Consider the following 19,556-nt stretch of genomic DNA (forward strand, 5'->3'; position numbering starts at 1 on the left):
ATAGGTAGTGATTTTATGGGGTTATTAGTGTGAATGAAGAAGAAGATTGCATTTTTTTACTTTATAAGATGTGCAGCAATATATTTAGGATATCACTGAAGACAAATGCAGATAAACCCGCTAATATCATCTTTGCTCTGATAGAAGGGGCATCGAAATCTCAATGAGGGTATACCCAGAAGGTATCTGTAATGTGTTGTAAAGGATATGTCTTTTTTTTTGTTTTTGGTTTCTGGATTAATCAACAGAATTACAGAGGTTGCCCTCTGTAAAGTAGATTGAATTGTATCCTGAGATCACTAGAAAATAAGCTCATAGATAAAAGAACTTTCATCAGTATATTCTATAAATAAGTCTGTTGATGGGCTTGTGGAAATTACTTTTTATTCAAAATAAAAAGGTCTCTAGTCCTATAGAGAAAACAATATCAAGATATTAAAAAAAAATAAAGTTCTCTAGACCAACAGAAAAAAAAAAAAAAAACAATAATAATAATTACACAAACAGGTATATGTAATAAGGAACTAGACATATACATAATTATATATTTTGCCAGCTTTTGTTGAAATCTCCACTTTTTCAAAAAGCAGACCATCTGCTCCATAGAAATCACTTGTATTAGGAAGGTCTAACACTGCCCTAGGCATTAATGCTGCAGAGGTTTAATATTGGCATACCCAGAAAGTATTAACTAGACAGAGGTGGCCCAATGATCATGCTATTGCCTAATTAGTGTGAACAATGTATTTTTCAACCTATTAATAGGTGAAATATTGTTTTGAAGGGATGTAGATATACACAGCACATACATATTTATTATCTTCTTATTATATATATGAACACAAACAATGTAATCCATTGTAATCCGATTCCAGTTACAGAATAATGTTTGAAACGCAAAAAAAAAAAAATAAATAAAAAATCCGGCTATTTTTATCCCATGTACAACAAATGTACAAAAATTATTTGAGTTCTAAACAAGACCAATTGAGTACTGTCCGTGATTCTTTTTTTATTTGCACTAACATACAATTTTGAGGACAAGCTTTTGGGGAGTGTCCCCTTCTTCAAGTACTGCTTGGACCTTGAAGAAGGGGACACTCCCCAAAAGCTTGTCCTCAAAATTGTATGTTAGTGCACATAAAAAAAAAAAAGTATCACGGACAGTACTCAATTGTTTCTGTCGCAAACGCACTAATACGGCTACAATCACCTCAAACAAGATCACAAACAATTATTTCATTGTTTTGGACCTCGTCTTTATTACAAGGCTACCCATTTAAAAAAAAAAAAAATCTTTATTAGCCACTTTTTTTTTTATATTGTTTATATTTTACATTTTAAAATTTCCATTTCTTCATGACTTTAAACAAAAAAAAAAAAAAAAAGGTATAGAATTATAAATTTAAAACATGACTTAAAATTTTCTCCAACTTTTTTAACCCTTGGTGGACATGCTCTAAGGAGGGGGGGGGTTTTGCTCCATGTGAAACCATTCACGTTTATTGCTTTTAATAGAAATACTTGCATGTCTTCACAACTTTTCTACTAGACAAGTACTTATTCAAATTATGTTGTTGCACCTTGACATGATCATAAAATTTAATTCTGTCATCTGCATAAATTTTAAAGCCCATCTCTTAGCAAATATTAACCCACTTCCCTCCACCCTCTAACGAACTGCTGGCTTAAAAAAGAAAAATAGGTAGTTCCATAACCATATATCCATTTCATGGGCTGCATGACCTGGACATTTGCTATTGCCTGTCCAGAGGTTGAGTTTCAGGATCCAGAAGAGGAGTGACATTCATGCAGAGGGAGTGTAGGGAACAAGCATGCCTGCACCCAGGAGGTTCCAGGCAAAGGACTTTGTTTTTTTTTTTGGTCTTTTGTTTTGTTTTTTGTAACTTACATTGTGAAGCAAGTACTAGTTACCAGAGGATTACAGGATTGGTTAACAGGGATGGGATAGAGTGGATGGATGGGAGGGGGTTAATCTTTGTATGTAGATGGAGTTTAAAGAATTAGGCTTTCATTTAAAAACAAAAAAATGAACAAGAGGAGCATAAAAGGGGTGGAAACCTCAAATAATAATACATGATATCTTTGTTTTTTTTGTGCCACAATATCTGACCAATCTCCTTTATAGTAACCTCTAAAATAATCAGAATAAATAAAAAAACATAGCCCTGAAATAAAAGAAACAAGCAGTGGGCAATTAGACAAAACAGAAAGCCACCTCCAGTATAATAAATAGAGGACTGTGGACAGGTCTGCGGAGCACTGGTGCGTCTGTGCCTTTACTGGTGTGAAATGCAGGTCACACAGACTGTGCCAGGTTCAGACACCAGGTGGCAGTCTAATCACAGGCCAGTCCCTCATCAGACAGCTGTGGCTGGATTTCCTCTTCTTTCAACACGTTACGGAGTGACGGGACTATTACAGATGTTGTAAATGCTTCAACCCCTATATGGATTACACATGTCGCAGCAAAGACGAATGTGCTGCTGACTGCAAACCTCTGTATGACATGCATCTTATCGATAGCTCGGTGCACACATGTGCCATTTAAATTCACTGAAGTAGTTTGGACAGTCCCATCATTTGCTCTGCATTGGTCTCAACGACCCCACCGGGTACTATGGCCCATCAGATCAGAAAGGATTGCACTCTGCGATTTGTGCCTTTTTGAGGCTTCAAGATCCCCTGAATTGCATTATTGTATTCGGGATTATACAGATGAAAGTCATTTATTTAGTTTTACCTGTCAGGTTTTTAGAATCCCTCATCAAGAATGCTGATACTTTTAGTATGTATGTATGTATGTATGAACACCAGGGGCGGACTGACCATTTGGAAACTCGGGCACTGCCCGAGGGCCCGGGGTCAGTAGGGGGCCCCAAGAGATTCCCCTGGTACCTTTTTCATAGGCTTTTTTGAGTTTGGGCAAGGACACAGGGGCCCCATGATCCCCTATTGCCCGGGGGCCCCATGAGTTGTCAGTCTGCCCCTGATTAACACAGTCATCTCACACTCTCTGGGTACCATGCCTGATATACCAGAGAGCCTTTTGCCATAAAACCTTCTTAGCATTTTTTTTTTGTTAGGTAGGTCAGCAGCCTCAACCCTCCCCATCTGATCGGGCTATGGACTGGCATGCAGAATGTGACAACACACTTGAATTCTCCCCATCCATGTTAAACAGTGTGCATGGATGAACCAGAAGTTCCAGTTACTGTATTCTGACAGCCACTTCTCCAGCAGCTGCCTGAATACCTGAATAATGACTGCATCTGATTGGATAAAGGCACAATTCAGCGGAGACTTTTCTGTCCATCTCCTCTAATGAAAGTCGACTTTTACTGAGCCTGGTGGTGCCGGCAGGATGATCCGCAGAAAAAAAAAAAAAAAATGACAGCCGATCCTGCAGGAATTCGATTGATCCGTGTGTGGCCAGGTTTTAGACAGGAGCCAAGTAACCTACCAGCAGATCTTTGAAGTGTGGGAAGAAAACGGCGTACCCAGAGGAAACCCACGCAAGAGAAGGGAGAACAGGCAAACTCCAGGCAGATAATGTACTGGCTGGAATTCAAACGGAGGACCTCAGTGCTGTAAAGCAGAGATGCTAACCGCTAGGCCCACTTTTTATATTAAACAAGAGTTTCAGTGAAAAGAAAAAAAAAAATTAAAAAAGTCAGCAGCTACAAAAACGGTAGCTACTTATCTGCCCGCAATCCCGCAGTGCCCCCCACAGCCCGTTTCACCAGCTATCCGGTGTTTCCGGTCCTAGCATCTTCAGTGTGGGCACCCAAAGCTGACCGCAACGGCTTCACAGCCGGGTGCCCTCGGCGCGTGGCGCTGCGCTTTGTGAATGGACCTGTAGTCTTTTGGAACCTGTCATGTGTCCCAGAAGACTACATTGGGGACGCGGGATTGAGGGATCGCCTAGGCGATTGCCGCGGAAGTGCGAGCATCTGTCAATATCGGGTAGCTGCTCCCCCAAGGTGCCAATCCTTAATGGGGAGCAGGGGACCAGTCCTTAAAGTGGAACTTCCTCTTTTGGGTGGAACTCCGCTTTAAAGTGCCGATGTCAACTTTGCTGTCACCCTTAGGCTAAGTTTAGATTTGCAGCAGACTTTGCTACCCCTTGAAAAGCGATCTGCAGTGAATCATTTTCAGAGACGTTTGGCGGTGAGGAGGCAGAAGATTGCATCCTCACTGCCCGTTTTAACTCAGAAAATACTGAACCATGTGCCACAAGTGTATTCAATACACACGATTGCGGCGTTACCCTATTCACTTGAAAGGGTTATGGAGGCAGTACTGACTGTTGGAACACAACAGGGAGGCCAATCATTTCTGCAGCCTCAACATGTGTTCTGTATGGCTGCCTTTGCAGCTTAAGGAGGGGCGGGGCCTCAAAACACAGCTCAATTGCCTGTTTTTACTGCTCCCCAAATTAATCTTTCCCCATTTTCTGTCTGCCTGTTTTCTACGTAATTGTGGAAAAAAAGGGAACATGATTGTTTTTTTTTATTGCAGCTGTTAAGTGACCAGTAAGGCTCCATTCACATCTGAGAGTAGCTTTTTTTGCGCATTTGGTCACGCATTTGCAAACGTTTGTGCGCAATTTGTTAATGCGTCTTCAGGCTGAGTTCTCACAATAGAGAAAATTTATTAGACAATAGAGAAAAATTTAATCTGTGACATCAATTGTTGCCATGCCAGAAAAACATTCTTGATCGCGCGATAAACCGTGCGATCTGCCCGTTTCTATGGGACCAAAACGCACCAAAAAACACATGAATCTGCCTGAATGGAGCTACAAAAGTAGCTCCCAAACTTTTTTGAGCTTCAGACGTTCTGCTTCAGGTGACTTGGGAGTGGAGATGTGAACCATCTCCATAGAGTAATATTTTTTTTTTTCTCCATGAGAGTTTGGAGCTTCAAGCTACAAAACACTCAGGTGTTAATGGGGCCTTGAAGTATTCTGACTGATTAGTACCCTGTCCTGGAGTCATTTTTATAGCATGTAATGCTGCAAGACAGAGGAGGCCAGTTGTGCCAGAGCCAACTAGGTGAACTCCAAGGCTGCGGACAACAACAAGCAGACCCACACTGTGAACCTCACCTTATGTCTCATTACAGTTTAATTTGACACATTGGCATGCAATAGGTTGGGCAATTTTGTATCATTAGAAAGGGGTATACGGTTTGGCATTTTTTCTGTCTATTCTACAAGCTCTGTCTGCATATTTATAATCTTGATTTGTGAGATCAGGGAGTTCTTGGTGATACAGTTCCGGAGATCTGTACTGATGGGCTGCCAGCTCCGAAGCCGTTATTAGATGATGTGGGACATTAAAGCAATGTGATGTGCCTTCCAAGAGAACAGCTAAAGCATGACTGCAGTATTTGACAAGCCCGGCTTGTGACTTTCAAGAACACTGGCTCCTTTGATTGCTGCTAGTGAACATCTATTCTAAGCAGCACACATTCTTAAAGGCTGTATCGCAAAGTGGAGAACTGAAAAAGCACGGGGAGCAGAAAGAGATCGATCGAGGTCAACCAAGGTACTGAACCTCTGTATGAACCATCCTGCATAATCAGCAGCTCGGAGATTGGGGGAATAGAGACTATAAGGCACACCCATCGCTGCAGCCATAGGCTGCTTCCACACACCATATTATAGCTCTAGGCTTTAAGGCCGCAGCTGCAAACTGGAATTATGATTCACGAACATTAAAAATAAATAATTTCTATGCCAATTGTAAATACAGCTCACTGTGCCTCGTCACAAAGGAAGCCCCTCCCGTCAAATGGTTTCCAAATGGTTAAGGAAAAAAAAAAAAATCCACAAACACTACACACTGCTGGCCACTAAGTGGCAGTGTTACTCCATTCTACACCTTCTCCTTTGCCGCACTATTCTTCTTCGCAGAACCCACCCACAGACTCTTCATTGTTCAATCACACCAAACAGATATTACAATGAAAGGGAGGCATTGGCCTTAGCTAAAATATTCTTCAACACAAGGGAGGGCGACATATATATATTACAGCAACAACGTGCTTTAAGATGTTGCTTAGTTCAGAACAAAAAAAAAAAATCAGATCTAATAATAAAGACGGTCTGTTGGCTCCAAGTTTGATCTTGTTTGCTTCTATAATATTGTACATTACCACACAGGGGCTGATCTACAAAAATCCAGAGCAAAGATGAAATGGTGATTTACAGCAAACAAATGCATTGACAGGTAACACCTGATTGGTTGCTAGGGGTAACTCTAGTATTTGGAAATTGGCCTTATAATGGAGTGCTGGGTAAGTAGTAGCCAAAACAAAGCAAAATGTGCACTGGGATTTTGGGCAACAGACTAATAAAAGCATCAGCCTGCGTTAAATTTTGAAGGACAATTTACATTTATGTGTTACAACGCATGTTACGAGACATTGCTGTGCCACTTATTTTCAACAAATCCCAATGCACATGGCAATGCACCACAATGCAATGTGACACACGTTTTTTGGCATGTCTGACATTGGCATGTTCATAGGAAGCCCATGATTTCAAAAGGTTGCCTTATTGAAACACAGGTCAGCGCACAATAAACACACATGCCTTGCAGGATCGTGGGACACACAGCAACACATTACATGCATTCTGGTGCAATACAATTTGAATACCGGTACAATGCACTAAGGCAGCACACATGCAATGCATTGAAATGTTCTATAGTTTAGTGTGTCTGATACTTAAAAAATGTTTTTAGGTCTTAGCAGCTGATTGTTTTCAAAAGGTTGCCTTAATGCAGTACATGGTAACACACATCCATTAACACACCACACAAATGTAAGTGGACCCTTAAGTGTATCTATGGACCCTTAAGTGTATCTAACGGCTCATTTACACCACTACACTCATAATATGGAATGGTGATATAAGGTGTTGCCACTCCTTGTTAACTGCAGCCCAGCACACATATACATAGTATTAGGGCTCATGTACACGGGGCATTTGAAAAACTCTTCCGAACGCTGGAAACTGACTGCTGGAAAACATAGGTCAAAAAACGTCAGTTTAGCCGCATTTGCATACCACGTTTATGACAGTTTATGTTTAGAAGCGTTTTTTAAAAGATAACCTCAGGAGCCCTTCCAAATGCCCAGAATGCACTGAAAAATAGTAAAAAATGTAATATTTCAGACATTTTGAGAGAAATAGAGGGAGTAGAAGCAGGGAAAGCAGTATGTGTTGAGATTACCTGTCTTTTCTGGTTGTATTCACTATGGATCCCATCATGAGCATAATTAATGCAGCACCTTCTACCATTTTTTCCTTCACACGAAACCTGGAACTGACTGCGCTGGTGTACTGGGTCCATTTGAATACATTGAAAATGCTTTTCATGCATTTCTGATGATGAAAAAAAGGCTCGTGACCAGGGGAGGACTGACCATTTGGAAACCCGGGCACTGCCCGAGGGCCGGGGTCAGTAGGGGGCCCCATGAGATGCCCCTGGTACCTTTTTCATAGGCTTTTTTGAGTTTGGGCAAGGACACAGGGGCACCATGATCCCCTATTGCCCGGGGGCCCCATGAGTTGTCAGTCCGCCCCTGCTCTGGACAGCATCTGGACATGGAACAGTTAAATAACGCTTCTAAACACAAACACTTATAAACGCGGTTAACAGCGTTTGCAAACGCATGTTTGGTGTGTTCAAAAAAACGACTGTAAACTCAAATGCCTGTAAATGACGATGTGTACATGAACACATAAGAAAACATTAGGGAGAGTTCAGGGGCTGCTGAAAAAAAAACAAAAAAACACTGAACAGCTCCTGAATGTCAGTTTAGCAGCTGCAGTGTACATGAACCCTTACAGAGCACTGAAACTCTTAGTAGAAATCATGGCTGCATCATTGCGGTGTACTGTGCTTTAAAAAAGGGATTGGGGACGCTTTTTTTTTTTAATGCATGGAGGTGCACTGACAGCCCATTCAAAATAAAAGGGCTTCCTAACCCAACCCAAAAAAGAGCGTGCATTGAATCTCACTGCATTATCATGTGAATGCCCTTTGCCACAGTGGTTAGCACTTCTGCCTTGCAGCACTGAGGTCCCCAGTTCATCTTCCACCCAGGCCACAATCTGCATAGTTTGCATGTTCTCCCTGTGCCTGTGTGGGTTTCCTCTGGGTACTCTTTACCTCCAACATTCGAAAGATATGCTGGTAGGTTAGCCGGCTCCGGTCTAAATTGGCTCTCGTATCTGGAGGGATCGTGCAGTCAAACGTGGGTTTTGAATTGTTTTTCTCACAATCCTGCGAGCTGTTCTGTCTGATATTTTTCTTGGTCTTCCAGATCTTGCTTTAACTTCCACTGTTCCTGATGACTGCCATTTCTTAATTACATTCCGAACAGAGGATATTGACATCGGAAAATGCTTTGCTGGCTACAAAAAGTGTTTACAAGCTGTGATACTTGCCAAAGGGGGCAGTACAAGATATTAACTCTGCAGGGTGCCCAAACTTTTGCAGACGCCTTTTTTTGTTTTCTGTTATTTTGAAAGTGTAAATGATGGAAATAAAATCTAACTTTTGTTGACATATTATAAGAATGTCTAATCTGTAATTTGATGCCTTTTGGAGATTTTTCCATCTTTCCTTGGCTTCTTTATGCACATTAATACAAATTTTTAGCTGGGGTGCCCAAACTTTCGATCCCCACTGTATGTATGCATGCGAGATAGGGACCTTAGATTGTAAGTTCTTCAAGGACAGGGAGTGCAATTTTCAAAGTGCTGCATAAATGGGTGCTATATAAATACCTGTAATAAATAGATGTATACCAGAAACTGATGTGCAATCTGATTTTTTTTTTTAGGTGGTACACAATGGAAGCCGTTCCTAAGCTATAGTAGAGCTAAGCTTAACCAATATCTAGTGTAAAGAACACAGTCTAGATCAGTGAATTCACCCTTTAAAATTATGGACAATCTTGAGGCACCCCATTTTAAAAACATAAAAAAAAACTAAATAAACACTTCTATATAACGTAGCAACATCCACCATGTAGGGCACCCAGCATTAGAGGCGATTTATTCTTCCAAAGCGAACACACCTTTGCATACTAGTACTGACTAGTATTACAATATTTCTCTTCCTCTGTCAGCAAATGTGACCCCAGTGCTGATGGAGGGGGCAGCAGAGGTTCACACAAGGATGCTGTGCAGGTGCCCAACACCCTACTTATGAACCTATGGCGTAATGGATTGTTAGGACACCGATGGCTGGAAGGTTGTAATGGTGCACAATGAAAATCTTTGACTTTGTGTAACTAAAAGGCAAGCCTGTATACAGTTTTTGGGAAACTTTTAGGCATTTTGCCAAGGCAACCATGAAGAAGCCTGAAGGCACCCTGGATTGATACAGGCTGATCTAGAGGAAATACGGGCAGGTTCCTGCCATACTAATAACAGTCAATTGGCAACCATAGATCAAAATTAGTGGTCATCTACTGACAGTTGTTTTGTACTATGAATAAACTTCTGCCCATACCAACTAGTATCTCAGTTTAGTGAAGCCTTCAAAACCTCTCACAAATCATTTTTATTAAGTAACTTAGCATAAACAGTTTATTAAAAAGAAAATACTGGGTACAACTCTGCAAATAAATGATGGCAACACCGAGAATTCATAGTAAATTCTACAGAATGTTAATCCAAGGAATATGCAGGTGCCTTTGGAGATCAGGAAGGAATGTTTCCATTAGAGCAAACTGGATGGTATGGGTTAATCTCCATTAGATCTAAGAACATCTATTTACAACAAGGGCCTGCCTAATTTATTTATTACAGGAACTTATACAGTGCCGTCAATTTTAATTGGAAGCAAATTGATTGGATAGTTTAGGTAGGTCCTTATGATATAAAGCTCATGATATAAATTAAAATCTGACCAAACAAGCTTTGTACAAACAATCTAAAACTTTCCAAAATTAGGAAATTTTAGAACCTACCTAAATCTATCCAAATAATTTTTATGCAATCCGGCAGGCCATTGCATCACATGTTGTTGGCAGCTCTAAAGATGATTCTACAGTTGGACTTTAATATGTGTGGGGAGCCTAAATGGAGGTTGCAGTCAGATTGTAACCAGGGGCGGACTGACCATTTGGAAACTCGGGCACTGCCCGAGGTCAGTAGTGGGCCCCATGAGATGCCCCTGGTACCTTTTTCATAGACTTTGAGTTTGGGCAAGGACAAAGGGGCCCCATGAACCCCTATTGCCCGGGGGCCCCATGAGTTGTCAGTCCGCCCCTGATTGTAACACATATGGTGAGCTTAAAGCAGAACAGCCAGAATGTTTATTTTCCCATGCAGTGCGGGCATTAACTGCTTGTTTTGTCAATGGGCTCGGGAAAAGGCTTTACTTACCATGTCCTCCAGAAAACTGTGCTCCCCCACATCCAGCAGTGGATTGTTCCTCCAGTCCTCACATCTGGAGCCGAACTACGGGTGTGATGAAGTCAGGAACAGCCCATTCACAAGATATCTAGCGTAGAGGGGCGGGGCAGGGACCAGTCTTGAGCTCGGTGGATCGGCAGATTAGGTAAGTATGTCTAAGTTTTGGGAACCCCTAGACATAAACGAGCATATAACCATTTTTGCCTGGAATGTTCTTTTAAAGCAAACCTTAACACCAGAAATTAATTTCTGCTTCCCTCACCATTCGTTTTTTTGTTTTTGGGGTTTTTTTTTGTTTTTTAGGAAATTGCTCTCACTTTCTCTTTCCTCCTCTCTTGACAAAGGATTACATAGTCTTTGGTAACCACAGCCTCTTGAGAGGTCATGTCACATCCCAGGAGGCTTCAGACAGTCTCCCTGCGATCTCATGCATGCACACAGGTACTAAAAAGGCATATGCAGGCCATACATGGGTCAAATTCAGAAAAAAATTTCTTAAAAAAAAAAATTGAAATTTTGTGCATAATGTAATCCTATAGTGCCACCATTGATTTCGAAATTCGACCAACCAAGCCTTCAATTTCACTTCATGTTTCTACAGAAAAGAATTTTTGTGGCCAAGAATTTTCTTTTCTTTCCATGTCACAGTTCATGCTCATTTCTTTTTCAATTACATCTCACAGGATTCTCCCATCATTGATTAGAAATTCATTTTACCAAACATTTCCGATGCCCGATCACTCAAATTCGATGGTCACTCAAAAATCGGCCATTGCTGTGGCCCTCTAATGGTGCGAAATTCAAATGAAAACTCTTAGAAAAGATTTTCTAAAGAAAATTCTTTCAGAATTCGACCCATGTATGGCCGGCTTTACTCACAATACCACCAAGATCATTGCATTTCTGCATCGGGTATGGCAAGGTGATTGCGATCAGCTGGGGCCCCTCAGTCTATACAAAATCAATGACAGGCTACACAAATAAATGCATTTACTCACGCAGAGCGATTACCTGTGATTAGGGACAAATGAGCAGCGCTGGACGCAAACAGTCTACTTACAGAGCTGCTCACATGTCCTAATCATATGTACTGGTTTCTTTTATGATTATTTGTGAACAACCCCCTTTACCAACTAGATAGCATGGCAGTAGTGTAAATCTCACAAAACGACTGAGCTGAACTAGTCCTCTTACAGCAGATGGCTCAGGTGTATACATTTTAATTCAGGTTCAGCGGTTTGGCTAAAAGTTGTGCTTTGGATTTCATTCACAGTAAAAATAATAATTTCTCATGAATTAGTAACTGATAAGTAACTGACAATTTCAGTATAGAGGAAACACAGAACACACAGTGCCTTGAAAAAGTATTCATACCCCTTGACATTTTTCACATCTTGTCATATTACAACCAAAAACGTATATGGATTTTATGTGATAGACCAACACAAAGTGGTACATAATTATGAAGTGGAAGGAAAATGATAAATGGTTTTCAAAAAACGTTTTACAAATAAATATCTTAAAAGTGTGGCGTGCATTTGTATTCCGCCCCCTTTACTCTGATACCCCTAACTAAAATCTATCGGAACCAATTGCCTCAGAAGTCTTCTAATTAGTAAATAGAGTCTGTGTGTAATGTAATCTCAGTATAAATACAGCTGTTCTGTGAAGCCCTCAGAGGTTTGTTAGAGAACATTAGTGAAAAAACAGCATCATGATGGCCAAAGAACACAGCAGACAGGTCAGGGATAATGTAGTGGAGAAGTTTAAGGCAGGGTTAGATATTACAAAAATATCCCAAGCTTTGAACATTTCACGGAGCACTGTTCAATCCATCATCCGAAAATGGAAAGAGTATGGCATAACTGCAAACCTACTAAGACATGGCCGTCCACCTAAACTGACAGAGCAGGCAAGGAGAGCATTAATCAGAGAAGCAGCCAAGAGGCCCATGGTAACTCTGGATGAGATCCACAGCTCAGGTGGGAGAATCTGTTCACAGGACAACTATTAGTCGTGTACTCCAAAAATCTGGCCTTTATAGAAGAGTGGCAAGAAGAAAGCCATTGTTGAAAGAAAGCCATAAGAAGTCCATTTGCAGTTTGCAAGAAGTCATGTGGGGGACACAAACATGTGGAAGAAGGTGCTCTGGTCAGATGAGACCAAAATCGAATTCTTTGGCCTAACAGCAAAACACTATGTGTGGCAGAAAATGAACACTGCACATCACCCTGAACACACCATCCCCACCGTGAAACATGGTGGCAGCATGTGGGGATGCTTTTCTTGAGCAGGGACAGGGAAGATGGTCAGGGTTGATGGGAAGATGGATGGAACCAAATACAGGGCAATCTTAGAAGAAAACCTGTTACAGTTTGCAAAGGACTTGAGACTAGGGCGGAGGTTCACCTTCCGGCAGGACAACGACCCTAAACATACAGCCAGAGCTGCAATGGAATGGTTTAGATCAAATCATATTCATGTGCTAGAATGGCACAGTCAACATCCAGACTGAAATCCAATTGAGAATCTGTGGCAAGACTTGAAAATTGCTGTTCACAGACGTTCTCCATCCAATCTGACAGAGTTTGAGCTATTTTGCAAAGAAGAATGGGCAAAAATTTCACTCTCTAGATGTGCAAAACTGGTAGAGACATCCCCAAAAAGACTTGCAGCTGGAATTGCAGCGAACGGCAAAGTACTGACTCAGGGGGGCTGAATACAAATGCACGCCGCGCTTTTCACATATTTGTAAAAAAATATTGAAATCCATTTATCATTTTCCTTTTACTTCACAATTATGTGCCACTTTGTGTTGATCCAACACATAAAATCCCAATATAATACATTTACATTTTTGGTTGTAACATAACAAAATTTGGAAAATTTCAATGGAGATGAATACTTTATCAAGGCACTGTATAGGAGTCTATGTTTCTGAAAACATAATACAGATTGCAGCACTTGAGATGTCCTTATCACATCTGTCTAAGATACATACACTTAATCAAGAATTTATACTTTATTTTATACTAAAATTTATTGTGCTCTTTGGTGTCATCTATGGATGCCTTCAAACCCCTAATAAACTTTATTTTGACAGTCTATTTATCATGGCAGACAAAATATTACAGTAAAGCTTTCATCTAATTTTGTTATTATGACAATCCGTCCATATCTGGACATTTGGCCGCCTCACTGCCTGTCAAGATAAATGTAATAAAGAGCCGCCTGCAAACAAAACCTTTCAGCAAACCAAAATAGTAGGATTAAAAATTAATTTGCAATACAAAAAAAAAAAAAGAAAAAATACCCACACATAGATCAGTCAGAATAAAATAAAACTGTGCTGGCTATGAACATTCAGCTATTTAATTATTCTTAACAAGTAGCAAATGGGCTTTAAAACAATCAGTGACCTCTTTAACCTCCCTAGCGGTCTGATTATGTCCATATTTCTGTGCTCAAAGCGGTACATTTTTTTGCATGGAAATATGCATTTTTTTTATTGTAGGTCTGTAATTTTTAGGAATAACTCACTGAAATCTGTCCGAACAAGAGTCTAGTAAACATCCCGGGTATGTTACAATTTGGAACACGAATTCATAACTTATAATTTAATAAATAATCATAAAAAATAATATAATACATTTAATTCAATAATATAATCAAACCAAAAACACTGAAATTTGAAATATAGCACCAAGTTCGCACATCACTGAGCAAAGTCGCAAAATCGTTTTCAGTGTCTGATGACGAATTTCCCCACAAATCATTATAACTCAATTCTGCAAGTGGTTCTGATTTACCATCGCTGTTCTCTAGCTGATCTAAAACCACTTTTGCCCTAAAGGGACGCTTTTTGGACACCATGGATGTTTCTCAGTTTCCAGGCAGAAAGAACGGTAATAATGCAGGCAGGGCACAGGACAAAGCACTCGGGACAAAATGTATGTGAAATGGTTTGATACAGTAATGTTTTACTATGTGATTTTAGTGAATTTAGTGAATGTCACTTTTTGTCATTTTCAAATTTCCCGCCGTTCCATCCCCCGTATGTCCCGACGTTCGCAGGGGACGGAACCCAGATGACAGATGCTGGCATCTGCTGGAGGACATTGCCGGGGACACTGCAGGAGGGACATTGCGGGAGCGCAGGACAAGGTAAGTGAAGAACAGATCCCAGATTAGCGACGCATGGTAAGTGTAGCTCGGAGTTACCGCTTTTGGTACTGAATCTTTACCCCGAGCTACACTCGGGAATACCGCCAAGGAGGTTAAATACAGGTATTGTGGAGTGTTTCATCTCTACAGTCCACAGCAGTGCACTGAAGCCATTTAAAGTGAATGCATGAAGGTACAAAACCTTCAGTGTGCAGCTCTTGTGTGTACAAAACATACAAATCATGTAAGGTAGCAACACACATTTGGTACAAACATTTGTACCTAGAACAGGGGTGTCAAACTCCATTTCATCACGGGTCATATCAGCATTATGGTTGCCCTCAAAGGGCCAGTTCTATCTGTAAGATTAGATGTCCAGAGCACCCCTCCCCCCATTACATCAGATGTCAAGAATCCCACACCCTCCCTAACATCACCGTACACCCACTTTGGGGGCAGAGCTGGAAAGCAGAAAGTGCAGGGTCTGGAGGAGGACCAGAGGAGGAGTGGAGTCAGCTGCCAAAGTCTGCTGAATGCCGAGACCAGGGGAGGCAGAGATGAGAGGGTGTTGCAGCTGCACTAAAAGGTGCAGAACTTGGCAGAGGAGTTCTAATCTCTCTGCTGCCGACTGCTGAGACAAGATGGGGCGGAGACAAGGGGGTACCTGCAGGAGAGGTGCAAGGGCCACATGAAATGGCCTGGAGGGCCGGATTTGGCCTGTGGACCTTGTGTTTGACACCTGTGCCCTAAAGACTGACCATATAGGATCATGATCACATGCCAGGGCTCATTCAAACCTTACAGTTTTATTGCATGTCCACAGCAGCTGAAAAATTAACACTTTTTTTTTTTTTTTTAGAATAGTGCAATTCAGATGTTTAAGTATGATTCTTCTCAAGTGTGTGCATACTGCAGCCTCCCAGCAGTAGCCTACATTTAAATGATCCAACATGTAACAGAAAATATAAAGGCAGTGTTCATTCTGTCTGGAAAAAGTGCACAAAAAATATTCCCCTACCGCCCCTTAAAATGGTAAAAGCACAATGCAGCACGTAGGAAAGCTACTTACCCTCTTCAGGCCCCCCTTCCATTCTATCACTTTTCTGAAATGTACTATAGTTACCTGAAATGCCGCTAGTGATCTGCACTGTGGCCTGTGAAACATGGCACAGGCCATTTTTATGATCTTAAAGTGGTTCTAAAACCAGCCCCCCCCCTTAACACTTATCTGAACAATATCCCAATCCAGCGATGTCCACAAGAGCCTCCATTCTCCAGGTACTCTCACTCCGGATTGGCTGAGGCTGCAGCCTTCGGTACCCACTGCTGTCAATCACAGCCAGTGAGCCAAATCAGGAAAGGGAGGGGGCGGGGCCAAGCCACAGCTATGGGTGTGAGGAGCACCAGCAGGGGACCGAAGAAGAGGAGAATCTGGGCTGCTCTGTGCAAAACCAGTGCACAGAGCAGGTAAGTATGACTTTCTTTTTATTATAAATAACAAAAAAGATTACTTTAAGGCTCCAGGAACTCTATTGTTGTTTTAAGCGCCTAGAAGCTGCTGTTAGCATTTGTTTCTGCTCCTAGAAGCTAAACAGTGTTATCCTATGTGTCCATGCACACTACTTTAGGCTATTAGTGTTTTTTTAAGATTCAGCGTGTAGAAGCAGAAAAAAAAAAAGTTTTTTGCAGAGATTTTCCAGCAGCAAACAAATGCTAAATGATCCTAAAATGCTCCTAATAGCTTCTTCCTAGCTTTTTTTTTTCTACATGTACTGTAAAAATGCTAATAAAAACACACTATTACCAGCATTTTTCCAGCATTTTTTGAGCTTTAAAAAAAAAAAAAAGCCAGTGTGCATGGAACCTCAAAGTCCTGAATCTCAACCCTAATGAAATTGTGGCCCAAATGCCTTTTTCTTTATTGGAAAGCCCATCAACAGGGTAATGAGCTGTAGAAAGGTTTTTCATTGAAGTGAATGTAAATAAGGCTGTAGGACTGGGAAGATACTGAACAGAGGATGCGGCGCTCCAGGCACGATAGATTACAAAAAACACTAGGGAAAAATATTGTCCTATGCCCTGTGTTTAGCAGCCATTTATTACAAGAGCCAAGGTGGAATCATAAAATTATTCAATGAGAGGTCATAATGCCAATGAATGAGTTTCTTTGAGAACACGGCACAGACTCAAGGATCTCATATTATCTGCAGACAGGTTATCCAGCTTAATGCACATCTGTGAAACAAACATAGAAGAGTGGCGGCAAAAAAATAAGTGATCCATCACAACAAAGTTTTTTTTTTTGTTTAAATCTGATTAGATTCCAACGCATTTTGGAGCCATATAGCTCCTAGGAAGGAGCTATATGTCTCCAAAACGCATTGGAATTTTGTAAAAACATCTCTGTGATCAACTAGGATCAAAGTTTAACAATGTGTACAATATCCTTCAATGGCGATAGGGTAAAATGTACAATATAACGGCTTTGCAACAATGGCGTGTTGTGCCATAATTTTAAGGAAATTCTGACAAAGAGTTTACACATTTTATGTATGATGCCTTCAAAGTCCCATTTAGTATGGGGAAGGGGGTCCATAATCCATTTAAAACCACAAAGTGATATCTACATTTTAGCCATCTGCATATCCAACCATTGTAGGGTTAAGTCCAAGCTTGTACAACTTATTCTTTTTCTGAGATTTTGTGGAACTGTATCAAATGCTTTGCTGAAACCAAGACAGGCTATGTCCACAGTACCACCCTAATCCAATCATATTAGTTTAACAGTATTAATAAAATCATGGTGTTTTGGGTCCAGCAAGTTGGTTTTTTTTTCTTTAGATGATCGCTGGCTCTTCTTTTTAGGAGGGATTCCATTAAATTTAGCTATTACAGATGTAAAACTTACTGGCATGTAGCTGCCAGCTTCTTCCTTAATACCCTCTTCTTGTGCATGTTTGCTCTGTGACCAAATCTCCAAATTACTATAGACGTTAGGCCCCTTGCGCATGGGGCATCTAGCCCCTGTGCATGCAAACCTGGCTTTTTAGTCCTCCCAGGAGGCACAGGCCACAGTCCCACTGCCTACAGCCTGTCAAAGTCTACTGAAATATGCGATGGCTGGACAGGAATGATTGCCATGAGTGATTCTGAGAGGTATTTAGGGCCTTATTGCTTTCAGAGACGAATGGCCTTTTTTCCACTTGCTACTCTGGAGAGAGCCATAGAGTGAAGGATGTGGTCTATTTTTTTGTGGCTGATCATTTACATGTTTGCCCAATTGTGGTGTAGAAAGAATTGTCTGGTGAGCATATAGCAATGTGGTACAAGCTGGACAGCAGTAACAACCAGGTTTGCCAGGAGTGAGCCAGGTGGAGGTTTTAGTAATAGGAGGTAGCTGTATATGTATTAGATGGACTTTCAAGTTTTGACTCTTCCGATAATTCACAATGGGGAAGATGTGTTAGTTAAGTGTTCTTGCATGGCATTGTTATCTCACAAGTATATTCTTATTATAGCCAAATTTGCCACGCTAACTCCTCCCACAGTTTTTACACTACAAAGACAAGTAATATATCAAAACGTGCGGATTGTTCCCGATTGGATTGCTATTACTTTGTGGAACGTTTCGCCGAAGCGTTCAAGAAATATCGCGGTTTTTGTGGCAAAATTTTCCCATAGGAATGAATGGTGCATGTAGTGTGGCAGCAGAGCACAGCTAAAGTGTGCAAAGGAAAAATCAGAACATGATTTGTAAACTGCCATCACTCTGTCATTTTCAAGCCCACCTACACATATCTTATATCAAAACGTTCAGCTAACCCTGCTGTCACTAAAAATGTTCACGGCTAGGACATACTCCGGATAGTTTTCAGAATATGAACATTTGTTTGCAACTCACCCCTCCCATTGACTTTCATTGAAAATACACTCTAGACACCTGAAATTTTAAGGGACGTTTTTAAACTGCGACTGTGCCTTCATTTTTTATCTTTCAGACACATACTATACATCAAAAGTTAGCCCTGCTTCTTGTGATTATCACAATATAAGGCTCTTTGCTGTAGCATTTATACTTTTAAAACTACAAGTGTTTGAAGATGGCAACCGCCAGTGAAGTTGGCAAGTTTAAACAGCGTGTTTAGAACAGAGCTGCTGACATTCCTAACTGAGTTGCTATAGCAACCAAACATGACTCACACGCAGCTGAGTCACAAAGGCTGGACTGTGAGCTCCAAAATACAAGCTGAAATCCATTTCTCCTTCTGTCAGGCTTGCTATGTGCACTGCTTACATTTCATCATTACTTGGTAAAGGTTGCTTGCAAGAACACTTTACACAATTTCCCCAGAAATTGTAGATTTTCTAGTTCAGGGATTAAAATTTCAAGTCCTGAGCTACTAGCCAGGCCTTAGAGTTACTCGCCACCAACAAACACACACAGACACCTGTACACACACGCACAGAGACACATGTACATACACACACGCACGTACGTACAGACACATGTACATACACAGAACTACACATGCATAGACACATGTACATACATACACATGTACACAGACATGTACACACACACACATACATGTACATACATGCAGACACATGTATAGATACACACATGTACACACAAACACACACAGCCCCCCCCCAAGAGTTGCAGTACTTCGTTGCTCACTCACAGATCCGGGTACTGCACACTAGGGGGAGGCAAAGAGCACATCACACTCTCCTTGCTTTGTTTTCACTGCGCTCAGCTATTGAGCAGTCTGACGGCTCCCAGTGCCAGTGACAGATCCGGCCTGAGCTCCGAGCCTGCTCAGCAAGACGGCCCTGGGGGACACACTCGCCCCCACCATAATTTCCACTCGCCATTGGTGAGCAGGCGAGTAGAAATTTCAAGCCCTGTGTTAGAGAATGGCTT

At 41.2% G+C, this 19,556-nt stretch overlaps 1 protein-coding gene across 1 annotated transcript in view; it reads right to left on the minus strand.

Moving 5' to 3' along the window:
• AGPS (alkylglycerone phosphate synthase) overlaps positions 1-19,556 on the minus strand; it is a 282,972-nt gene that overhangs the window by 215,497 nt on the left and 47,919 nt on the right. The window lies entirely within an intron of this gene.

Source organism: Staurois parvus, unplaced genomic scaffold, assembly GCF_062004578.1.
Source record: "Staurois parvus isolate SC_StPar_1 unplaced genomic scaffold, SC_StPar_1.0 ptg000530l, whole genome shotgun sequence".
Taxonomy (NCBI): Eukaryota; Metazoa; Chordata; class Amphibia; order Anura; family Ranidae; genus Staurois; species Staurois parvus.